This window comes from Pelobates fuscus, chromosome 5 (genome assembly GCF_036172605.1).
Source record: "Pelobates fuscus isolate aPelFus1 chromosome 5, aPelFus1.pri, whole genome shotgun sequence".
NCBI classification, from domain to species: domain Eukaryota; kingdom Metazoa; phylum Chordata; class Amphibia; order Anura; family Pelobatidae; genus Pelobates; species Pelobates fuscus.
Genome location: NC_086321.1, coordinates 230517774 through 230541501, shown reverse-complemented (window position 1 = coordinate 230541501; position 23728 = coordinate 230517774). Strand labels below are relative to the sequence as shown.

The 23728-nt window shown below is 42.3% G+C and overlaps 1 protein-coding gene across 1 annotated transcript in view; it reads left to right on the top strand.

Moving 5' to 3' along the window:
• Positions 1 to 23728, top strand: part of BRD10 (bromodomain containing 10) — a 68805-nt gene that overhangs the window by 26518 nt on the left and 18559 nt on the right. The gene's annotated exons all lie outside the window — the stretch shown is intronic.

Below are 23728 nucleotides of genomic sequence, written 5' to 3'. Positions count from 1 at the left end.
CGACCACAAAGCCACTTAGTCCAGTAATTGGATCATGGCTTTAAGGCCGTCTCAGTGCCCTTGATTTGTGTTGCCAGGTGTGAACCCTCCGGAGCGGCATGCAAGCGTAGATTTGGCTCCCTCATGAGTGCCCTGCAGGGTAGCAGTGACGGTATGGTAAGGTGAGTGTTTAGTGGTGTCGTGCTGCTGTGCGGTTTGGTGCCTTGAAATTCCGCTGGCAGGACTGTCGGCAAGATGGACGCGTCTCCATGTGGGCGCTGGATCGGTAAACTGCTGCTTCAGCCTCATTCGCCTTTGTGGCAGGTAGATCAGGGCGGGTGGCTCTATGCTCCATTCGCCATCAGAAGCGGTCAAACTGAGCCTCAAAGCGCTCTCTCCAGGCCTGGATCTCTGTGCTCTCTTGAGACTGCAGGGGTTGTTGTTCGGCGGCCATCTTGGGCCCGACATGTGGTCTTCGTTCATGTCGTCCATCTTGGTGTAAGTGTGATAAAACTACCTATTTTGTTTCCCCAGAGTTATTTTTCTGCATTCGGTAGATAAATCTACCGAACAACCGACCACTCCCTGGCTCATTAAGTTCAAAGCAAACCACAGGATTAAGTGCTCTCCCTGTGTGGCCGCCATTCATTTAACCGAACAACACATGCTGGAGAAAAAGGGGCAGCGAGACTTGGCCGTCGAGTGTCTGGAACTCCAAGTCGGACTGTATTCGTGGGATTTGAGCACTATTTGGACAACTTGGGCGCTCAGATCCAAGCTATCCGGGGATATGATATTTATTGGGGTTCCTCTGTTTTACGTGTATTCTTATGTCATTTTGATATTTTGTGTTTTATGCAGAGTCATTGTGACTCAGAAATTCATGGGCGTGTTGTGGGAGTTTTTATGGGCGTGTATACTGTATTCCTGAATTGTATAAAAGCCGACCGTCTGGTCTGAATAAAATTATTCCTGTTGTACCCTTCATCTAGTCTCGACTGATGTTTGGATATGTGACTGACGAACCGCTGTATTTACTTTCATGCTGCACTTTGATTCTTGGGAACGTACGAATAATCGCTCCGGGCTGCGAGCTATAATAACTAAGTCCGTAGCTTTTCCGGAGCAAACGAATGAACGGGTATACGAAATACCAGCGGTTCGTAAGTTTCCCTAGCCATGACTGGGATAACACCCCCCCCCCCCCCCCCCCCCCCCCGGTCTGGGGGAGGTGGGGGGGTGCGGGCGGCCAGGAATCCACGAGTCTCCACTCGGTTCAGCACTGCGTTATTGTTGAGCTTGGCTGTTTAATCAAGATTGTGGCCAATGATAGCCAAGAATATGCTGTGCTTGTGCCAGAGCTCTCTGCAAACACGTCTGGCTAGCTTGGCTGTCAGGCCCCGGCCCTCTAGGAGTAAGTTTTAATTGCTTAAAAAGGTATATTCTAAATAAATATAGTGAAAGTGAACAAAAACTATTTTTTTTCCTATATCTAATCTTTATTTCAGAAAGTATTTTATATAAATACACAATCATAAGACCATACAATACAACATGGACACCGTGATGTGTTTTTTATATGTAGCATAGTGTTACATCTTCTTCTATACCCATTATTTTGACACATTGCTCATATTCAAAATTTTAATATTACAACACATAACAGTCACATCAACACAAAACATCATTTAATTATATAAAGCTCTACTTATTTGTTCCTGCGAGAGGGACCAGGATAGCTAGGACTTCAATATGTCATGTTGCCAATCTGTTCTTGTTAGGCTATATTATACTTTATATTGTGTTCAGGGGGTTAGATTTTAAAAAATACATCTGTTGTATCTTACACAGCCATTCCTTCATCTTTTTCCTATCTGTTCATGTTTTTCCCATTTCCATCTTTAAAGGACCACTGTAGCGCCAGGAAAACATACTCTTTTTCTTGGCACTATAGTGCCCTGAGGGTGCCCCCACACTCAGGGTCCCACTCCCGTGGCGCTGAAGGGGGAGGAAGGGGTTCATCCCTTACTTTTTTTCCAGCGCCGGGCTCCCTGTGCGCTGAGGACTCTCCTCCTCCTTTCCCTGTCATCGGCTGAATGCACATGCGCGGCAAGAGCCGCGCGTGCATTCAGCCAGTCTCATAGGAAAGCATTCTCAATGCTTCCCTATGGACGCTGGCGTCTTCTCACAGTGAGAAGCGCGGAAGCGCCTTCAGAATGGTTTCAGCTGAAGAATGAAACTGCTATGTTTACTGCAAAAAGGGTTAAACCTAGCTGCACCTGGCATCCAGACCACTTCATTAAGCTGAAGTGGTCTGGGTGCCTATAGTGGTCCTTTAACTGATATACCAGTTGTTCTTTAACTAAGTCCCAACATGGAACCTTAGTAAATCTCCAGTTTCTTGCCACCAATATTTTTGCAGCCATCAATATATTTATAACTAGTACAGAGAATTGCCCAAAGATTTGATACATATTTAGATGCAGTAAAAAGATGCCCGGGAGTAGATCAATCTTGATATTAGTCAGCTTCTTTATTTTAATGGCAATCATACTCCAGAAAATAAATATTGACCCACACCCCCACTAAATATGCATCATCCCTCCATTATGAGAATCACATCTCCAACATCTGTTGGAAATATTTAAATGCATTTTTGCTAGTCTACTTGGAGTTAAGTACCATCTATTTATGATCTTGTACTGTTCCTCGGATAAATTGAGACAATGTATATTCTTTGAAACAATAGTTTTGGATCTTTTCCAATCATCGTAACTTATATTCGCATGTACAGTATGTCTTTTTCCCATTTATTAATTGTGAAACAGATGAGATTTTCAGGATCTCTTTCATATAGATCAAGACATCTTGACACCATTTTCTTTATAGTATTTCTATTTTTTATTATTTTTCAAGTTTTACTTGTTTATTTGATTTATCTTTAAGTTAATGATTGTTAAGATAACACTTTACCCTTATGTATGTAAAAATCGCTTTACTATCAATATTATATTCCATATTTAAAGAATTAAAGGGACACTATAGTCACCTGAACAACTTTAGCTTAATGAAGCAGTTTCGGTGTATAGAACATGCCCCTGCAGCCTCACTGCTCAATCATCTGCCATTTAGGAGTTAAATCCCTTTGTTTATGAACCCTAGTCACACCTCCCTGCATGTGACTTGCACAGCCTTCCATAAACACTTCCTGTAAAGAGAGCCCTATTTAGGCTTTCTTTATTGCAAGTTCTGTTTAATTAAGCAGAAAAAAGTGATTTGCACTACAAAATGCAAAAAAACCCTCTGTGGCTATTACAAAGGCAAAATATAAAATTTATATAAATACCTAGAAATAGGAAGTGCGAAGACTCCTCAATGTCTTCAATATCATAAACATAAAACCATAAATAGCAAATAAAAGGAGTTAAAAGGCTCATCAATATATACATCCGCTGTCTGCCACCAGGTACAGATGAAACCCTTGGTGGCAAGCTTTATTTCACTTTTGAAAATTGTTTTACTGTGGACTCTTTTCATCCACTTTTGTCTCCTTATCCTGGCGGTTTCATCTGTACCTGGTGGCAGACAGCAGATGTATATATTGATGAGCCTTTTAACTCCTTTTATTTTGTAAGTGTATACAATAAAGCATTTTTTAGAATACCGTACAGTTATACACTGTTTTTTTTCTGTGCTTTGTTTTAAGTACTTATCTTCATACACAAGAACAAAAGAAGCACTTGAAGAAGACTGGTTATACCCTGCCTTTTTTACTTCTATGTTTGTGAGTGTTTTATAGTTCCCCTTTTTTATGTTTTTAGCTCTTTTTTGTCTGCACTATTGGTCTCCCTTTGTACTTTTAGGTCGTGCTATTTATGGCTTTCTGTTTAATTAAGATTTTCTTATCCCCTACTATGTTAATAGCTTGCTAGACCCTTCTAAATTGAACTTTAATCACATACAGGAGGCTCTATGTGATTAAAGTTCAATTTAGAGATTGAGATACAATTATTTAAGGTAAATTACATCGGTTTGAAAGTTAAACCAGTTTTTTTTTCATGCAGGCTCTGTCAGTCATAGCCAGGGGAGGTGTGGCTAGGGCTGCATAAACAGAAACAAAGTGATTTAACTCCTAAATGACAGTGAATTGAGCAATGAAATTGCAGGGGAATGATCTATACACTAAAACTGCTTTATTTAGCTAAAGTAATTTAGGTGACTATAGTGTTCCTTTAAAGTCTTTAATTTTACAATTTTTTACTATATCGTAGATTTCCTTAACACCAAGTCTATTTCTGTATATTTAGGTCCATCATGTTACAATTTAATTGACATATAGGAAGACATATAGGAAGATTATTTTATTTTGCACATCTAGATCCTTTCTAAGCTTGTTCCATATAGTTAATATATAATTTAAAATTAGACTATTATAGTTAAAGCTATAGCTAGATTTCTATTTAACTCTATTCATCCAGAATAAGATACTTAATTCCTCGTTCTGCTTCCCTTTGTTCTATAGAAATCGTTCCATTTTAAACCATATTTGGTTCTTTGCAATGTCAGACTGAGTGATAATTGCTTGTGCAATATTACACGCCTTCCATGTTTGTTATAACTGTGGAATTCCCAAGCCCCCTTGGTTGATCTTTAGCGCTAATCGATTTAAGTTTATACGTGGGCATTTCCCGGCCCAAATGAACTTAATAAAAATCGATCAGACCAGGGACAACCAACTTTCTGGACAGTGTAGAGGTACCATGCAGAAGAGAGAGACTTTGGATGTATGTATGCTTTTATCATATTAATTCTCCCCCATCATGATACCTCCACACTCTTCCATATTTTGAGTGTTTTACTTGTATATTTCAACAAGTTTAACAAGTTGTGTTCCATCATTCTAGTTGGCTCGTTAGTAATTTCTATACCCAAGCACTCAAGAGAATTTCTAGTGCAGTCAAAACCAAATATTTCAGATAATTTATTTTTTACTGTTTGTGATAAGTTAAACGGGAGTGCTGCAGATTTATTTAAATTCATTTTATATCCTGAGTATAATGAAAACTCACTTATGATATCAATCAACTCTTCCAAGGATATCAGAGGGTCACTCAACGTGAGTATCACTTCATCTGCATACATTGTACGTTTTATTGACTCTCCTAAAACCTCTAATTCTTTAATAGAATCTTTCTCTCTCTTATTATACTCGTCAATGGTTCTATTGTCATTAAGTATAGTAGTGGAAAGACTGGGCACCCCTGCCTTGTGCCATTCTTCAGCTGAAATCATTCTGAAGAAAAGCCACTCCCTACCACTCTAGCAGTTGGATATGTGTAAAGGGCCGTTATAGATCTAACAATATTAAAGTCCCACCTGACTCTGTCAACAGTCTTCTTCCCATCTAATGACAGAGCCAGGAGAGACAGACTTTATTTTGACGCCATATCTGCCACATCTATAAGACTCTTTATATTAAATGTTGGAGACCTACTTGCTACAAACCCAACTTGATCTTAATGAATAATTGTGGGTATTTTATTGACTATCCTTGATGCCATGACCGACAAGTACAATTTAATATCACTGTTTAACAGAAAAATAGGTCTATAATTTGCTATCATTTAAGGTTTTTTTGAGGGGCTTTGGTATTGGCACCATGTGGCCTTTTAACATCTTTCGCAATGTCTCCAGAATTCATAAAATAATTAAGTCTGTAAGAAGTTCTACTATATATTTTTTTCAAATATTTGAAATAAGCACTTACTGAAGCCATCTGGCCCAGGTGCCTTTTTTGTTAACTTTTTAAGGGCTACACTTACTTCTCTTTGAGAGATTGGTTACATAATTTAATTGTATCAATTGACCCTCTGATATCCTAGGAAGCTAAAGTTGTGAAAAAGAAAATCAGACATCCTAACCACTTTATCTCTTTCTTGCATGTTATAAAGTTCTAAATAAAACTCTTGAAATTACTTGCCAATTTTATCAGGCAAAAGAATAGTTTCCTCTCCCTTAACAATTTTAAAAATTATTTTATTTGTCTTCTCCTTTTGTAATCTGTTTGTGAGTAGTGTATCAACTTTATCACCTTTTAATAACATGTTCTTCTTAACCGTTCTAGGGCAACATTATGTTTTTGAATTAAGAGTGTTAATCTTTTCTCTAATAATTTTTAATTCTTCGTTTACTTCTTTCATGGGAATAGTTTTATTCCTTTTTTCCAAGACATTGTATTTGATATAAAGTTCTGCTATGTTCTGTATGTTTCTTTTTTTCCCCTCAGTTCTCAATTTTATTAGATGACCCCTAATTATGCATTTTGCACACCATAACGTTGATGCTGATATTTCTATATTACTATTTTCCCTAAAATATAAATCTATTGCCTTCCCTATGGTTTCCAGCAATTGTTTGTTTAATCTCCAAACAGATCTTGTTTTAACAAAGTCATCCTTAATGACCCAAATTATTGTGTTATGGTCCGACCACAGAATGTTAGTGATTATTTTATTTTTTTAACCAATCTTGTTGTATCTATCTCTGTCAATATAAAATCTATCCTGGAGTAAACCTGATGTGGATGGGAAAAACACGTAAAATCTTTTTCTCTAGCATGCTATATACGCCAAAGATCTATTAAATCTGATTTTCTCAATATCTAGCTGAACCTTAAGGAGGACTGTTTTAGATATCTTTTATTCTCTGTTTTACCCGAACTGTTTCTATCCATACTAGGATCCAATATACAGTTGAAATCTCCGAGCTATATCGTTTTCCCTTGTTTAACCCCTTAAGGACCAAACTTCTGGAATAAAAGGGAATTATGACATGTCATATGTCCTTAAGAGGTTAATCCTATCTAATTTGAAAAACATTTTATTTGTACATTTTGTGGGTGCTCTATTTGGGGCATATATATTTACTATAGTGTATTTTTGATTGTTGAATTCACATATTAAAACATGAAATCTTCCTTCAATATCAACTTCTTGATGTATTAATTTAAAGGCTACTTTTGTCAATATTATAGTTGCAACCCTTCTTTTTTTCCTATTTGACATGGAAGATTTATATTTATAAGGGAAATCTTTAGGACTAAATCTATGCTTCTCATTCGCCAACCAATGAGTCTCTTGGATTCCACATATGTGTATTGTTCCTCTTTTTAAGAAGTCTGCAAAAATAAATATTTTTTTGTGATGAATTTAGCCCCCTTACGTTTAAAGATGCTATTATAAGCATAACCTTTCTCTATCCTTCTCGAGTTTCCCTCTTGCAGGAATTTTGCCAAACATAAACAACCCAACAAATAAGACATTACAATACACACCAACACTTAACATTTAAATACCCCACTCTTTTTCTCTTCAAAGAAGAAGAATAAAGAGCAATCCCTAGCTAATATTGCTTCACCCTATGTCAGGTTAGTTAATATACAAAAGTAAACCGTCCTAAACGGTTTTGGTATAGAAATATCAAAATCATTTATACAAAATGCCTCTGTTATTTCATATTAATGAACCTTAGGAACACTGAGAAAAGGGGCTGAGGGAAACACAATTAATATTTTTCAACCTTTATATTTATAGGCATGTATAACCTGTTGTTCTAGGCAGAAACTATGAATAAAACTCTCTTATAATTACCCCACGTGAGCTTGCCTTATTTTACTTACATTGTGTACCCCTTTAAATATATTAATTTTGTGTATTAGATATATTTCTCAAATTACTTTAATCTATTACTAAGTGCGTCAAAATTTTTTTTCCTACCATAAGGAAATATGTGCGTGTACAACCTTATATGCAGATATTATATTTTTTTTTTCCTTCTGAGTGGCAGGCAGCCATATTTGCCGTTTACTTACTTTCTCAGGCAATTTTCATTAATGTAATGCAATGTATAAAATAAAATGGTGATTTGTGGTAACCTGGTGCATTTTTTTTTTTTTTTTTTATGGTTTGTGAATCAAGATGTGTTTAAGTAAATACACTCCATACCATTCTTTGTTTTTGTATGTTGGAAGTTTTCCCCTTCGGTTAGCTTGCCCATGCTATTGCATCTTGCCCAAGGGTGCGTGTGGGATCCCCCCTCATGGGGAATGCTGAAGATACGTGCACCACCAGGACCAGATAGATGTGTAAGAGTGGTATCTGTCTGAGAGGGAGTAGCAAATTCCTCCATATTCCTAGTGGTTTCCACTCTTTGGATCCAATCTCTTATGGGCGGCGGGTTTGGTTTTTTCCAGTATGTAGGGATAAGTTGGTTTGCCGCTGTTGTGTTTTTTTCTTTGGGAAAGTTTGGTGGTGGGAGAAGGAAGATGAAAGAATCTGGGGTTGGGGTCAGGTTTTTCCCCCAGTATCGTCTGTATGAGGCTAGAAATGCGCCTCCAGTAGGTTTGTATTTCTGGGCAGGGCCACCAGATGTGTGATGCTGTGCCTGAGGGGTGCCATTTTGGATGGTTCTGCCGAATAAGCATTCTAAAAATGAATGTGCTACCCCGCATCCTTTATTTACTGCAAGTCCTACCCATCTCCCTGCCCAAACACTTTTTCAATACCCTCCACAAGTTATTCACCACCTACATATGGGCCGATTATCCTTTTCACTTCTTAAACAATCAAAAGATGAGGGGGTGCTGGGCCTCCCGGATGTGGAATTATATCACAAAGCAACTCTGCTCACTAGAGTATACGAATGGTGCAACCCACACTCAGATAAGCAATGGGTGAAACTGGAAGCCGCCTATTTCAGAACCCCGATCTACACAATCCGTGGCACAAGGTAGGATCTTTCCTACTACACCATGGCACACATCCTACCATCACCCCCACGCTCAGACTATGGGCGCACATACGCTCACATCAGGACATATCCCCCTATCCCTCACCTCTGTTCCCTCCTGGAGCAGATGGGAAAATATATAAGCAATATAACTCACAATACTTGTCTGTGGAGGCAGTAATTGAAGGGAATGAAATCAAACCTTTACACAAATTGTTACCGGAGACTGATATCACAGCAATGCAAATGTTTTCATATATTCAAATGGTTTTTAAAGAAAGGACACTTGGCTCAGAGGGCACTCCGAGAACTAACACCCTTTGAAAAGTACTGCAAGGGGCACATATTAAAAAAGAAGCTTATCTCTGTCATGCACACTCTTCCTCTCTCCATACAGCCCAAACATCATCAGGCCTTCACTTCTGCATGGGAATTGGAGCTCAATATCACCATACCACCTGATAGGTGGTGCAAAATCTTTAGAAATATTCACAAAACATCTAGAAACACAGAGACCCAAGAGTAACTATAAAAGAATAGTTAAAAATGATATTATACACCAGCGAGACTAAGAGCAGATATTATTTTATTCTGTCAAAGGGTGCTTACCACTGTTCTCATGTATGTTAAAATTTGGGTTTGTACCGCTGTCGTGGCGCCACAAACTCGTTATGTTCATAATTTGCACAATAAAAATAAAGAATGACAAAGGGTGCTTACCTTTTATAGACATACTCCTTTAACTTGTTTTTTTTTAACTTAAACTTATATATCCCCTTCCCTTTTTATTCTACTATATTTACAAGTGACTTTTCCTTAGTTTAAGCTATTTTGCCCTTCTGACAGTTTATTATATATGCCCTTTTAAATATAAAAAAATAAAAAATAAACTTAAAGGAACACTATAGTCACCTAAATTACTTTAGCTAAATAAAGCAGTTTTAGTGTATAGACCATTCCCCTGCAATTTCACTGCTCAATTCACTGTCATTTAGGAGTTAAATCACTTTGTTTCTGTTTATGCAGCCCTAGCCACACCCCCCTGGCTATGATTGACAGAGCCTGCATGAAAAAAAAAACTGGTTTCACTTTCAAACAGATGTAATTTACCTTAAATAATTGTATCTCAATCTCTAAATTGAACTTTAATCACATACAGGAGGCTCTTGCAGGGTCTAGCAAGCTATTAACATAGCAGGGGATAAGAAAATCTTAATTAAACAGAACTTGCAATAAAGAAAGCCTAAATAGGGCTCTCTTTACAGGAAGTGTTTATGGAAAGCTGTGCAAGTCACATGCAGGGAGGTGTGACTAGGGTTCATAAACAAAGGGATTTAACTACTAAATGGCAGAGGATTGAGCAGTGAGGCTGCAGGGGCATGTTCTATACACCAAAACTGCTTCATTAAGCTAAAGTTGTTCAGGTGACTATAGTGTCCCTTTAATTTTTCAGCCTTTATTTTTAGAGGCATTTATAATCTGTTATTCTAGGTGCTGACTAGCCATAAAGCTCTCTTATACTTTCTCCACGTGAGCTATCCTTCTTTTATTTAGATTGTGTACCCCTTTAAAAATGTTCGTTTCATGTATTGAGTGTGTTTCTCTTATTACATATTAATCTATTATTTTTTTTTTTTAAATTCTTTATTTTTGCGTGCACAAGACTTATACATGGTGCAACATATGCATCGTTTGAGAGGGTAACAGGCTTTAACATTGGGTAAATAATGCATTTGATAAGTTTTAGCACAATTTTTTTTTTTGTTTAGTATAACATGCGTAAGATCCTAGGTCGAGGTTGGGGTCGTATAGGGGTTTAGTCGTGCAATTCGTCTGCGGGTGCGGTACCTAGGTCATGGGTCAGTGTCGGAGGCGTGACCCTATAAGTGTTAGAAAGTAGTTGCGTGGAGGTGCGTAGTGGTGCTAGGGCCCATGTGGGTGCACTGGGTGTCGTTTTGTCGGTCAGGTAGTCTGGTGAGTGGTACAGGTGCTCATTTCTACTTTCTGAAGTGGCCTGGTCGTCTAGTTCCACTGGAAACCACTAGTGAGAGGTGGTGGCCCTAACCTAGGGGCTGTCGGGGGGGGGGGGGTAGGTTTTGGCTTAGGCTATGGCTTGTGGTCTGGTAATGAGGCATCGCGCCAGCGTCACCGGCTATCTCCTCTAACTTGCGTTAAACGGGTAGTAACGTAAACTTCAGCATTGTATTGCGGGGAAGGTGGGGAGAATACAGGTTGTGTTAGGCAAGGCATATGGGTATTGCCGTTGAGCGGGCATGGGTAAGAGACCTCTCTCCCCCTGTCCGTCAGGTGGCTTGCGTGTCCATTCTCTGCCCTCTTGGCACAAACGTTTCCGAGACATCTGGATTCCAGACGTGGGGAGTGCCCGGGTTGGGCAAGTTTTGTAGGCCCAATTTTGCAAGCAGTGTAGGGGCCTCAGTCCCTGAGGTGAGTTTATGGGTGGTCCCCTGGTGGGTGATGAGCAAGGAGCGCGGGCTTCCCCATCTATATGGTATCCCCGCTGTGCGTAGGTGGCCGGTTAGTTCTGTCAGCGACTTTCTCCACTGGAGGGTGGCCTTGGATAAGTCCTGATAAAAAGTTAATTGGGCTTCCTCGAAGTCAAGCGGGGTCTTACCCCTGATTGCGCTCATGATGTGCCCCTTGTCTTGGGGTAGGATGCAACGGACGATGACGTCTCCGGCTAGCGTTGCTGCGGCTCTGGGAGGCGTGGGTAGGCGGTAAATCCCTGCAAAGGCGAGTTTCTTTGTTACTGCAGTAGGGAGTAATGATTGTGTGAGTCGCCTCACGTAATGCGGTAGATCCTCTTTGCTCACTGATGCCGGGATGCCTCTAATTTTGATGTGGTTGCGCCGGTTTTTATCCTCCTGCGCCGCCACTTGTATTGCTAAGTGTTGCTGGTCGTGTTGTAGTTGGTGGAACGAGTCTTGTAGCGTAGAGATTTCTCCCTGTATTGTTTTGACTTGGTTTTCAGTGGTTGTCACTTTTTCTGTGATCTGTTGCATGCTAATTTTGAGCGCAGGTAGGTCTGCTGCCAGCAGGCGTTGTATATCCTGCAGCATAGTTTGCATCTGCTGCAGGTCCTGCTTGGTGGCTGGGTCTGCTGTTCCCTGTGGGGGTATGGGTTTAGGGGTTGTGATCTGTATGGGCTGTGGGGTTCTCTGAGTGTCCCCCTGAGTGGTTTGTGCAGGTGAGGTGTCTGCCTGTGGGGGGTCTGAGCCCTGGTCGGGCGCCATTTTGGCTGGGGTTTGTTTCTGTAGCAGTGCCCCTATATCAGGCTGTGCTGTGGCAGTACCTTGGTGTGGTCTTTGTGATCTGCGCCCCATCTCCTCATGGGATTGGTCAGGGTCCTGTGGATGATCGTTGCTTGGGTCTCCCAGGCTCTCTCCGCCCCACAAGTACTCCAGGCCGCGGTAGTTTGGCGTGTAGTAGGCCCGGATTTTCGTTTTGGGCTTTGCCTGCCTCGGATTGTACTTAAATGGCATCGGGCGATGCAGAATGATCTCCCCCGGGCAATGCAGGTATTTATTTGCGTGGATGGCATGTAGTTTCGGTGATGTTTGACGGATTCAGTTTGAGTCGCCCAGAGCTGCTAGAAATGGCGTCCGTCTCGCTCCGCCGGTAAGCCCCGCCCCCCATATTAATCTATTATTAAGTACATCTAAACTTTCTTTCCTACCAAAAAGAGATATATGCATGTTCAACCTAGTATACAGATATTCTCTTATTCTATTATTAAATATCTCCGATTTCAAATTTTCTTTCCTAACATAAAAATATATGTGCCGGAGGCGGCGCTTAGCTACGGAGGAGAAACGGTCGCATGCCGGCTGAGCTCCGAGCAAAATATCGAGAAAACCCGCTAATTACCTCCTCTCCAGGGTTGCCATCACCCGTGGGGGACTACCACAGTACCATAAGCCCAATGGGGAGAAAAAGCAAAAAGCTCCGACCCGAAAAGCCCTCGATGGGCATGAACATCGACGAAATGTGGCGGCGGGCCCGAGGAGCCTCGAGCACCAACATGGCGTCTTTACACGGAGGGTGCTCGGACTTCTATGCCGAGACGTCGGACGAAGAGGAGGAATGCCCTTACCCGGCAAGACATAACCCACCGCCAGCACAATCCCAACAGCCACCGCCGCCTGCAGCCCCCACGCCGGTGAGCATGGAGGCCATCAGAGAACTCATGGCGGAACACCACAATAAGATCTCGGCTGAGGTGGCTTCAATTAAAGACACGCTGCAGGGCCTAACAGGGTGTCTGGGAGCGGTGGAAGTAACCTCCAACACAAATACCAGCCAAATCCAAAGACTGCAAACTGAGATCCAAGAGGTAAAACAGCGACTCCTTCAAAGCGACCTAAAAATGGCTGACTTTGAAGACAAACGCCGCCTCACACACCTCAAGGTAAGAGGCATTAAAGACGATCTGCCTGACACTGAGCTACCGCATCTCGCAAGGCGGCTCCTCACGGCCCTCTTGACTCCCAAGACAGCCAAAGCCATGACCCTAGACGGCATTTTCCGGGTACCAAAGCCCCTATCGCAGCTACAAGGGACGTGATTATACAATTCCAGACAGATCAGCGGTCCTAGCGGCGGCTAGAAACCACCCGAATTATCTCTTTGAGGAGATGTCTATCTCATTCTATGCAGACCTCTCTGGGGCGACACTAGCATGGAGACGCTCCCTGCACCCATTAACATCCCTCCTGCGGGCTCAACACATCCAGTACCGCTGGGCCTCTGCTCATACCTTGCTAATCACTAAAGGCGACACAACGATTACAGCGCGACACATGCAAGAGGCACCGGAGATACTAGGAAAGCTAGGTCTCCCCACGACCTCGTTCACACAGCAAGGAACATCACAAGCTACCGGCAACCCACCGAACTGGGACACAGCCAGCGCAGCGGAATTTATCCCCAGAAGATTGCTTGGAACAGCCGGTGGCACAGGGGACCCCTGAATGATCCCCCTGAGGTGCTTCTTCCAGCTCATCCATTGACACACCGCCCCCCACCCACGAAGCCCACTTCGCCCCCACACTGTTCCAGACCGGGACTTTCTCTAACCACATCGACAAGGCTCACCCCTACGCTGGTTGGGCCTCCCCGCCTGATGGGCAGAAGCTGCTAGAGCCGACGAGACAAATACACAGCGCAGGGCTCCTACCCACGCATTGTGCACCAGCCAGGACATTGTCACCACTGAACGCAACCCACAGCCCAGAACAGTGGCAGTGACATTAGGTACCCTATAGGTACCCAACAACGCAACATTACACAGACTACTGTAGGGGTACTATGACTCAAAATGTTCAGTTATGTGCATGTTCTTTTCTTTTCTTTTTCAGTTATTTTCCTTTATTTTTATTTTTTATTTTCCATACTCTCTTGCTCCTTCAATTTGGTCTTCAGCGGCATTATTGGTGGGCATTACAGCTCGGAGTCAGTATGCTCCCACTTTCTATTGGCGCAAGGCCTCCCCATACACTACTCAGGCGACAAAATACACACAAAGCGAAATCCCGCACCCACCTCATAGGTGCAAGATACACGCCTCTCACAGTGCATAGAAACAGAGGGACGCATGGCGCAACCCTACACTTAAACCTAATCTACACTATGTAAATTAATTGTCCTACATCACTATCGACAAAGCTATGCCTCTCACAAACACCGCGTTAATCTACAGGTTAGCCTATAGTTGGAAGTGTGCCTAACATGCCTACTTGTATATTATCTTCTTGTATTGCCAACCTCGGCTTTATAGCGCAATGTCTTAACGACAGATAGTTCTGCGAATCGATACAACACATTTTACTGCTCTGTCACGAGAGCAACAAATTTTGAGATTGCCTAACGTAACCTGTTTAAACTAATGTACCATTGTTCGAATTCAGATTGTTTTTTTTTTTTTCTATGCTTTTCTTGAAGAAAAAAAAAATAGTGCTGTTTATTCTGCCACATTTTCAAATGCTAAACTGTTATATTAAAGCTTGCAGTTGCTGTTGTGGCCCTGCATGCCTACTGTCCCTTCATGCACAATAAAATAAAGAATTTAAAATATAAAAAAAAAAAATAAAAAAAAAATATATGTGCCTTTTGTAAAAAATGCTCCTTTAACTCATTATGTGCTCAAATATTTCTTCCCTTATCCCTCTTTCCTCTACTATATTTACAAGTGACTTTTCCTTACTTCAAACTATTTTACCCATATGATAGTTTGATATATACGGTATGCCCATTTAATATATGTACCATCAGTACAGAAAAATAGCGATAAGGAAGGCTTAGAGTTGTCAATAATGGAATCACAATTTATTAAAAAAAGAATACTTAAATGTGTGCTTGCAATTACAATCAGAAAAAAATAAGAAAGAAATGCATTTAACCCCTTAACGACGAGTGACGGACAAGGTCTGTCACTCAGGGGATTGCCTTAACGACGAGTGACGGACCTCGTCCGTCACCCGTTAAAATTAACCCCAGATCGCCGCAATTGCAGCGATCGCGGGGTTAATGGTGCTCACTGTGGTTCACTGTGAAGTGCAGGGAGACGGATCATCAGTGATCCTGCCCCCTGTCAAAAATAAAATAAAGTTTAATTAAAATCCCACCCCCTTTACCCATTTTATTAAAAGCAAATTAACCCCTTCCCTGCCTATTGATCACTGACTACAGTGATCAATTGGCAGGGATTACATTTTACTATGATCTGATTTTTTTTTTTTAACCCCTGAGGGATAATTTTTTTTTTTTTTTTTTAACCCTCAGGGGTTAAATTTATTTTATTAATTAATTTAAATATTTTAAAATTATAAATTTAGCTAGCTGGGGAGGGTGGAAGTTAGTGGGGAATTGGGGGATTTAGTGTTACGCTAACTAGCATTAAAAAAAGTTTTAAAATAAGCTTTAAAAAGTAAAAAAAAGTTTTAATAACGTTTAAGTAAAAAATAAAAAAAAATAAACCCTTTACCCAGTCCAAATAAAAATTAACCCCTTCCCTGCTAGTCGATCACTGCCTACAGTGATCAAAATACAGATCACAGTATAATACTAATTCTTTTTAACCCCTGACGAATAACTTTTATTTATTTTTTTAACCCTCAGGGGTTAAATTTATTTAATTAACTAATTTAAATATTGTATAATTAAATATTTTACTAGCTGGGGTGGGTGGGAGTTATGGGAAAATGGGGAATTTACTGTTAGTGCTGCTTACTGCTAGTTAGGGGTTAACGGTAAAAAAAAAGCTTAGAAAAATGTTAAATCTGTAAAAAAAAGTTTTACGAAAGTTTAGGAAACTTCAAAAGAATTAATAAGCAAAACAAAAGTTTAAAAAATAGTTTTTAAAAAGTTAAAAAATACATTTAATAACGCTCATTACCTCAATACCTTAATAACGCTCACCTGGTACAAGCTAGCGGAAAAATGATCCCACGCTAAGGTTTAAAATATGCCTTTTGAAATACCCTGGGATGTCTTCTTTAAGAAATGGTATGGCTTTATGGGGTATTTGGATTATATAGCCTGGTAAAATACTCTAAAATGGTACATGGGCACAGCGTAAAAATTTAAAGTTTGAAACAAAATGGAATGGCTGTGTCCCAAATGTGCCCCTCCGATGTCCACATATACCTGGCAAAGGTACATACGGGGTATTTTTGTACTCAGCAGACATAGCTGAGCAACATATGAAGTATTATACAGTGGTAGTACACATAAGGTTTGCAAAATATACTGTGCAAACTCACTTTGTGTGTCAAAAAGGCAGAAAAAAAACGCTTATTACCACTACACTTGGTACACGCTAGCGGAAAAATGACCCCCCCCCCCATTAAGGTTCAAAATATGCCTTTTGAAATACCCTGGGGTGTCTACTTTAAGAAATGGTAGGCCTTTGTGGGGTAGTTTGAATTTAAAACCTGCGAAGATGCTTGGAAATTGCACAGCGTCAAAATTCAAAGTTCGGTAAAAACTGATATGGCTTGGTCTCCTATATGGCACTGTAGCTTCACGAAATAGTGCCAAAGACATTCATTGGGGGTGTCTTTTTACTCAGAAGACTTAGCTGAGCATAATTAGGGGGTTTTGAACTTAGTGGCACATATGAAATATACAAAATGCCCAGCAAAAATGCAATCCGTATGTAAAAAAATGCCGAAAATAATTATTTACCACATACTTTGGCATATATTGGTGGAAAAATGGGGGCATGCTAAGGCACAATATGCACCTTATGAGATACCCTGGAGTGTCTACTTTTACAAATGGTAGGCCTTTGTGGGGTTTTTATGATCAGTCAAACTGTTATAATACCCCAAATGGAAGCATAGGCTCATTAGATCCGTCTCTCAAAACTCTACTGTGAATACTGAAAAGGGGCAGGTCTCCTGTATGGCACTGTAGCTTCACGAAATAGTGCCAAAGACATACAATGGGGGTGTCCTTTTACTCAGAAGACTTAGCTGAGCATAATTTGGGGGGTTTGAACTTAGTGGCACATATGAAATATACAAAATGCCCAGCAAAAATGCAATCCGTATGTAAAAAATGCACAAAATTATTTTTTACCACATACTTTGTCATATATTGGTGAAATAGTGGGGGCATGTTAAGGCACAATATGCACCTTATGAGATACCCTGGAGTGTCTACTTTTACAAATGGTAGGCCTTTGTGGAGTTTTTTTGAACAGTCAAACTACTATAATACCCCAAATGGAAGCATAGGCTCATTAAATCCGTCTCTCAAAATTCGACTGTGAATACTGAAAAGGACAGGTCTCCTAAATGGCACTGTAGCTTCACAAAATCGTGCCAAAGACATACAATAGGGGTGTCATTTTACTCAGCAGATGTAACTGAATACAAAATAAAACTTTGTACAGGAATAGCACACACCAACTTTACAAAATACACTTGAGAAGTTCTTTGTTATAAGTTTGTGTGCCAAAACCCCCCAAAAAATAAAATTTTACTCCAATATTTAGCAGAGGTTGGCGGTGAAATGGCTACGTAGAAAGTGTCAAAACAACCTTAGGTAAATAGCCTGTGGTGTCTACTTTATATAAATATATACCGTATATACTCGAGTATAAGCCGACCCGAATATAAGCCGAGGCCCCTAATTTTACCCCAAAAAACTGGGAAAACTTATTGACTCGAGTATAAGACTAGGGTGGGAAATGCAGCAGCTACTGGTAAATTTCTAAATAAAATTAGATCCTAAAAAAATTATATTAATTGAATATTTATTTACAGTGTGTGTATATAATGAGTGCAGTGCGTGTATGAATGCAGTATGTGTATATGAGTGCAGTGTGTGTGTATGAGTGCAGTGTGAGTACAGTGTGTGTGCGTATGAGTGCAGTGTGTGTGTATATATTAATTGAATATTTATTTCCAGTGTGTGTATATAATGAATGCAGTGTGTGTGTATGAGTGCAGTGTGTGTATATGAATGAAGTGTGAGTGTGTGTGATGCAGTGTGTGTTTGTGTATGTGTTGGTGGGGATGGGCATTTTGATATATTATTAATTTTATTTTTTAATATTATTATATATTTTTTATTTATTTAATGGAATTATTATAAATTTATTTTTTTTTTATTATATTTTTTTTCGTCCCCCCTCCCTGCTTGATACATAGCAGGGAGGGGGGCTCCTTCCCTGGTGGTCCAGTGTCATTGGTAGTTAAGTGGGGGGAGAGGGGGGGCTGGCAGAGCTGTACTTACCTTTCCTGCAGCTCCTGTCAGCTCTCTCCTCCTCCGCGCGGTCTGTGCAGCTCCCTCTGTCAGCTCCCAGTGGCTCTCGCGAGACTTACACTGGGAGCTGACCGAGGTGCTGAACGGACGGCGCGGAGGAGGAGAGAGCTGACAGGAGCTGCAGGAAAGGTAAGTACAGCTCTGCCAGCCCCCCTCTCCCCCTGTCTGTATTATGGCAATGCAAATTGCCATAATACAGACTCTGACTCGAGTATAAGCCGAGTTGGGGTTTTTCAGCACAAAAAATGTGCTGAAAAACTCTGCTTATACTCGAGTATATACGGTACTTTTGTGTGGCAATTTTGTTTTATTTTATGGCTATTAAGCTTACAAGACAAACATACCAAATTCTAAAATCGCTCCACATTAAAAGTTTATTTTACTCCTTGTGGAACAAAATACAAATCCAATAGGGTAAATAGCACGATCAGCAATATAATCCACAGATATCCCAACACCTTTCCCAATAACTGGACGACACACAGTATCAGGAGTAGAACTGAAACCTTTAATTACACAGCTTACTTATAAAGGGTTCTCCCTTGCAAGGGAGGGATTTACAGTAATTAGTACATTAGCCAATAGTACAGTAGTTACCTCTCATACATCTCCTCCCCTCAGTGTGACACATAATCCACTTATAACGTATACACTTTTACCCCGATTCTGGATGTACCCCAAAATAGCCTGGTACAGTTATCTAAATGGTACCCCCTGGTAGCCCTGATCTGGGTGACTAACATATCCAAAATTCACCCAGATCGGACCAGGGGTTCGGGAGTTAGGTGGAGGGTGTAATTTGACCGACCGCACACGAGGTGGTATCCGAAAAGGGTTCCATGCATTTTGGCCCTGCGGTCGGTCTTTGTTCGGGAGATAAAATACATAGAAAATACTGCCATCCACGATTAACTTTCCCTTCATACGAATCCCCTAGTTCGGTACTTTAAAGCTACCGAACGGGGGTTTGATCCACCTTCCCGTTCGGGAGTTATGGAGCTCTGGAGGTCTCAGCGGTGTTCGGGTAATCGAGTGTCCGATTTGAGTTCCAGACACTCGACGACCAAACACCGCTGAGATTTTCGTGCGTAAGATGGCCGCCGCCACATGTTCGTATACCGAACGGCGGCCACCCAGATATCTCCATAAAGTGCCTATTAACTTGCGGTCAGAGAAGTGTGAGCGCTTAATAGGCGACACACTTCTCTCTGGGATGGTCCATTCTACATATAATACAGAAGATCAATAGCTAAAATCTATTCAAAATCATTTCACCTCATAGCTTGTAGAAGCTAACTGCAGCTTCAAGTAGCCCTATCCATCAGCAGGAAGAGGCTATCAGTCCAGAGCCTCTGATTCTGGTTACAAGAGTTTACCAGAATCATTACAGACTTTCTATATGGACAGTGGTTTATTGGATATCAGACATACTGTGGCTGCTGACAGTTTATACTCTACTTTTTTTTACACTTTTGTATACCATACTACATGTAGTAATTGGCAGAAATGCTGAATATGTACATCCAAGGGTCAGCTCTCCTCCTGCTGTGCTGTGTTTATAGAGAGAGATCAGTAATGCAGCATGCACATGCACGTGGACACAACTATAATTTTATGTCAAGACATGGAGGCTCATATTGCTTAACCCTTTCTTTACTGTCCACCAATAGCAGCAAAGAATACAAACAGTAAGAAAACATGGTAGCCATAGTGATAGACCACTCCTATACCAAGTCCCAGTATAATAGTCAGCACCTCCCCACACACTTCCTCTTTCTTTGCTGCTACCAAACAGATAAGTACATGACTAATTTATTCCATATTATCATTGCCTTATTGTTATGTATACTATTTATTTGCATTATTGATGTTACTCCCATTATTGCTCTGTTGCTACCTGTCCCATTTATTTGCTTTTTTTGCATGTAGTTTAATTATTTACTTATTTGTTTTCCATATGTTTTATGTTTCCATGTTTTATCCTATTGTGGCTTTTATATTGTGTTATCCTTTGAGCCCAGGTTTCCAAAGGAGAGAGCTTCCCCTGTTGCTCTTATCTTTTTTTCTCCGTTTGCCTTATCTTTCTCAGGCTGTCTGTGACTCCATTGCTCCTTCTTCCTGTCTGACTGTCTGGGCCCTGGTGAGCTCCCTATCTCTACCCTCTATTAAGGTGTAGCTAGTCTGGGGTGATTAACTCCTGCTAGCTTGTTCTCTCCCTGTCATTTTCATTTTAGCTTTCAACTCCCTGCAGCATATATTACTATTTTATATTTGGTGTCATTGGGATATCTCACAGCAATTTTATTATGCCCCAGTCCAAAGTGCCTTCCACCCCCCTTCCCCTTGGGGAAATGGATATACCCTATGCTTTGGTTAACCCCTCTGCCAGCTCTATCCCTCTTTCCTCCACAGGTGACCCTATGCCAGTACCTGACGATGCCCAATCCCTAGCTCTACAGCGCTCCGTTACGGATGCCATTATGGCCGCCATGGGCTCCATGTCCTCGGCTCTTTCCCAGATTATTTCACAAGCCTTGCTGGCACGCCCTTTGGCCGCAGAAGGCTCGGCCACACCGACGCGCTTACCGCGTTCTGCTTTAAGCCCTATAGGGGATGTTCCAAAAAAGGCTACGGCCAAATTCAGGCACTTAAGTCCCCCTGCCTCCAGAAACAATATGACTGGTGTGACTATATCCACCCATGACAGCGTGCCTATGTCACGCAAGAGAGCCTTTCCGCGCCAGGCAGAACGGGCGCGGCAGTGGAAATGTGCTAGAGCACAAAAAGAGAGTGACTACGACTCAGAAATCGGGTCTTGTATGTGACTCCAATGACGACATTGGCGGGCAGAACACCGACCCCTTTGCCCCTGCTCTATCGGGGCTGGTAATGAGTGGCTCGCGCAGCGACTCCCCCGCTATCGCGGGTTCCGCCCTCATGGATCCGTCTGGGGAACCTATGTTTGACCCGGATGCTCTCCATCCCCCGAGGTCGGCATAATGGCTCCCAGTGGACCATGTGGCTAAGTACCTAGAGAACTGGGTACGGCGCCTCCTTAGCAAGGCGATGGGCAACAAACTCAGGGCAGAATGTCCTAGACCCCTGATTCCTAGTAAAGTCTGTGAGACCTCTATTGTTGACTCAAAAATGTCAAAATTTCTTTCAAAAATGGGATGGAATCCCCGCAAGGGATTGGATTCCGCTTTAAAATCATGCCAGGACAAACACCTGGACATTTTTGACCTGGCTGAACAAGCCAGAGCCGAAAACAGGCAGGTTGACCCAGAAGAACTCCGTGGCTGGGTGCAGAGGGAGATCTGCATAGCAGGCAGTGTGAACACTTCCCTGTCTATTGAGCAGTATAAAGCCATTCTCTTTAAAATTGAGCCCAAATTTGCTAACCTCGCTCTCACTGAGGCGGGCAAAGACGCCCAGGGCCTGTTGTTTGGAGAATCCTTTATAAAGGATCTGGGACGCTTTGTGGGTGCTTTTACAGCCCTGGACAAGGCTCAATCCTCTATGAAGAGGGTATTTCAGGGACGCGTCTCTACCAGGGACGGCAGATTCAGGGGCCGTCTGTCTGGCCGGTATAATTACCACACCCATGGATCGGGATGAGGCTTCTACAACCAGAGACCATCCTACCAGGAGACGAGACAACAGTCCCCTCTCGTGGGAGGCCATGGCGCTCCAGAGGTTTCAGAGGGAACCCCAGTTTCATTCGCCCTTACGGTAAACTTACATTTACCTCATGTTTTTTCCAAAATCTGTGTAGGGGGCAGACTCCGTCATTTTCTCCAAGCCTGGTTAGACATCACCTCAGATGCCTGGGTTCTGACCACAGTGAGGGGGTTTAACATAGAGTTGGTCGACATCCCGTGTCATATTTGTCACCCTATTGTACTTTCATGAACAGACCGCACCCTAATAGACGAGGAGCTATCGGCTCGCCACACGAAGGGGGCGATAGAACGGGCCCCAATGTCCCCCACAGGGGTTCACAGCAACATCTTCCATGTAGAAAAGAAAGGCGGGCAGATGCACCCAGTTATCAACCTCTGGGCCCTAAACACTCTAGTGCGCTACCGTCACTTCAAGATGGAGGGCATTCATCTCCTGCGGGACTTATTCCTTCAGGGCGTCTGGATGGCAAAATTAGACCTCAAGGACGCATACTTGACGGTCCCAGTAACCGAAGCATCCAGGGACTTACTACGCTTCCTCTGGAAAGGCGACACTTGGCGCTTCACATGCCTCCCTTTCGGGCTCTCATCAGCTCCGTGGTGCTTCACCAAATTGATGCGCCCTGCCATGGCTTGGTTGCGCAGTCGAGTAGTAAGACTGATAGTCTATTTGGACGACATCCTCCTCATGGCACAGGAACGCTCGGTCCTCCTGAAACACCTACAGGGGACGATGGATCTTCTATCTCGCCTGGGTTTCCTCCTCAATTGGGAAAAATCCTGCCTGACCCCTTCCCGACGCATGGAGTTCCTCGGGTTCACAGTAGACTCAGAAGCGGAATCTCTCAGCCTCCCTCCGGCCAAAATACGCTCCATCTGCAAAGAACTACGCCGCGCCCTAGCGCGCCCCCAGCTGTCACTGCGTCATCTGGCACGGATAATTGGCCTACTGACCTCCTCAATCCAGGCGGTGTTTTTTCTGCCCCTCTCCATTATCGTGCCCTCCAGCGTCTGAAGATCGCACATCTTATGCAGACATGGTTTCCCTGGATTCGGAAACCCGAGACGAGCTGACCTGGTGGATCCACAACCTATCTGCTTGGAATGGCAAGGCCATCTTCGTGTGGATTCAGATGCAAGTCTCCACGGTTGGGGTGCCCACTGCAACGGTGTGACTACCGGGGACTGCTAGTCGGAGGACGAATCCTATCTCCACATCAATGCCCTGGAGCTCCTGGCCGGCTCCTTTGCGATCCGGAGCTTTGCAAACGGGACCGCCAGTGCGTGCATCCGATTGCGCATGGACAACATCTCAGCAGTTCGCTATGTCAATCATATGAGCGGCACGCATTCAGCTATTCTGGCCCGCTTGGCCGAAGGACTTCCGAAGGACTTCTGGGTCTATTGTTTGGCCAGGAATCTGATCATCCAGGCGGAATACCTTCCCGGTCTCCACAACACCCATGCGGATTGGAGCTCACGCGATCGGT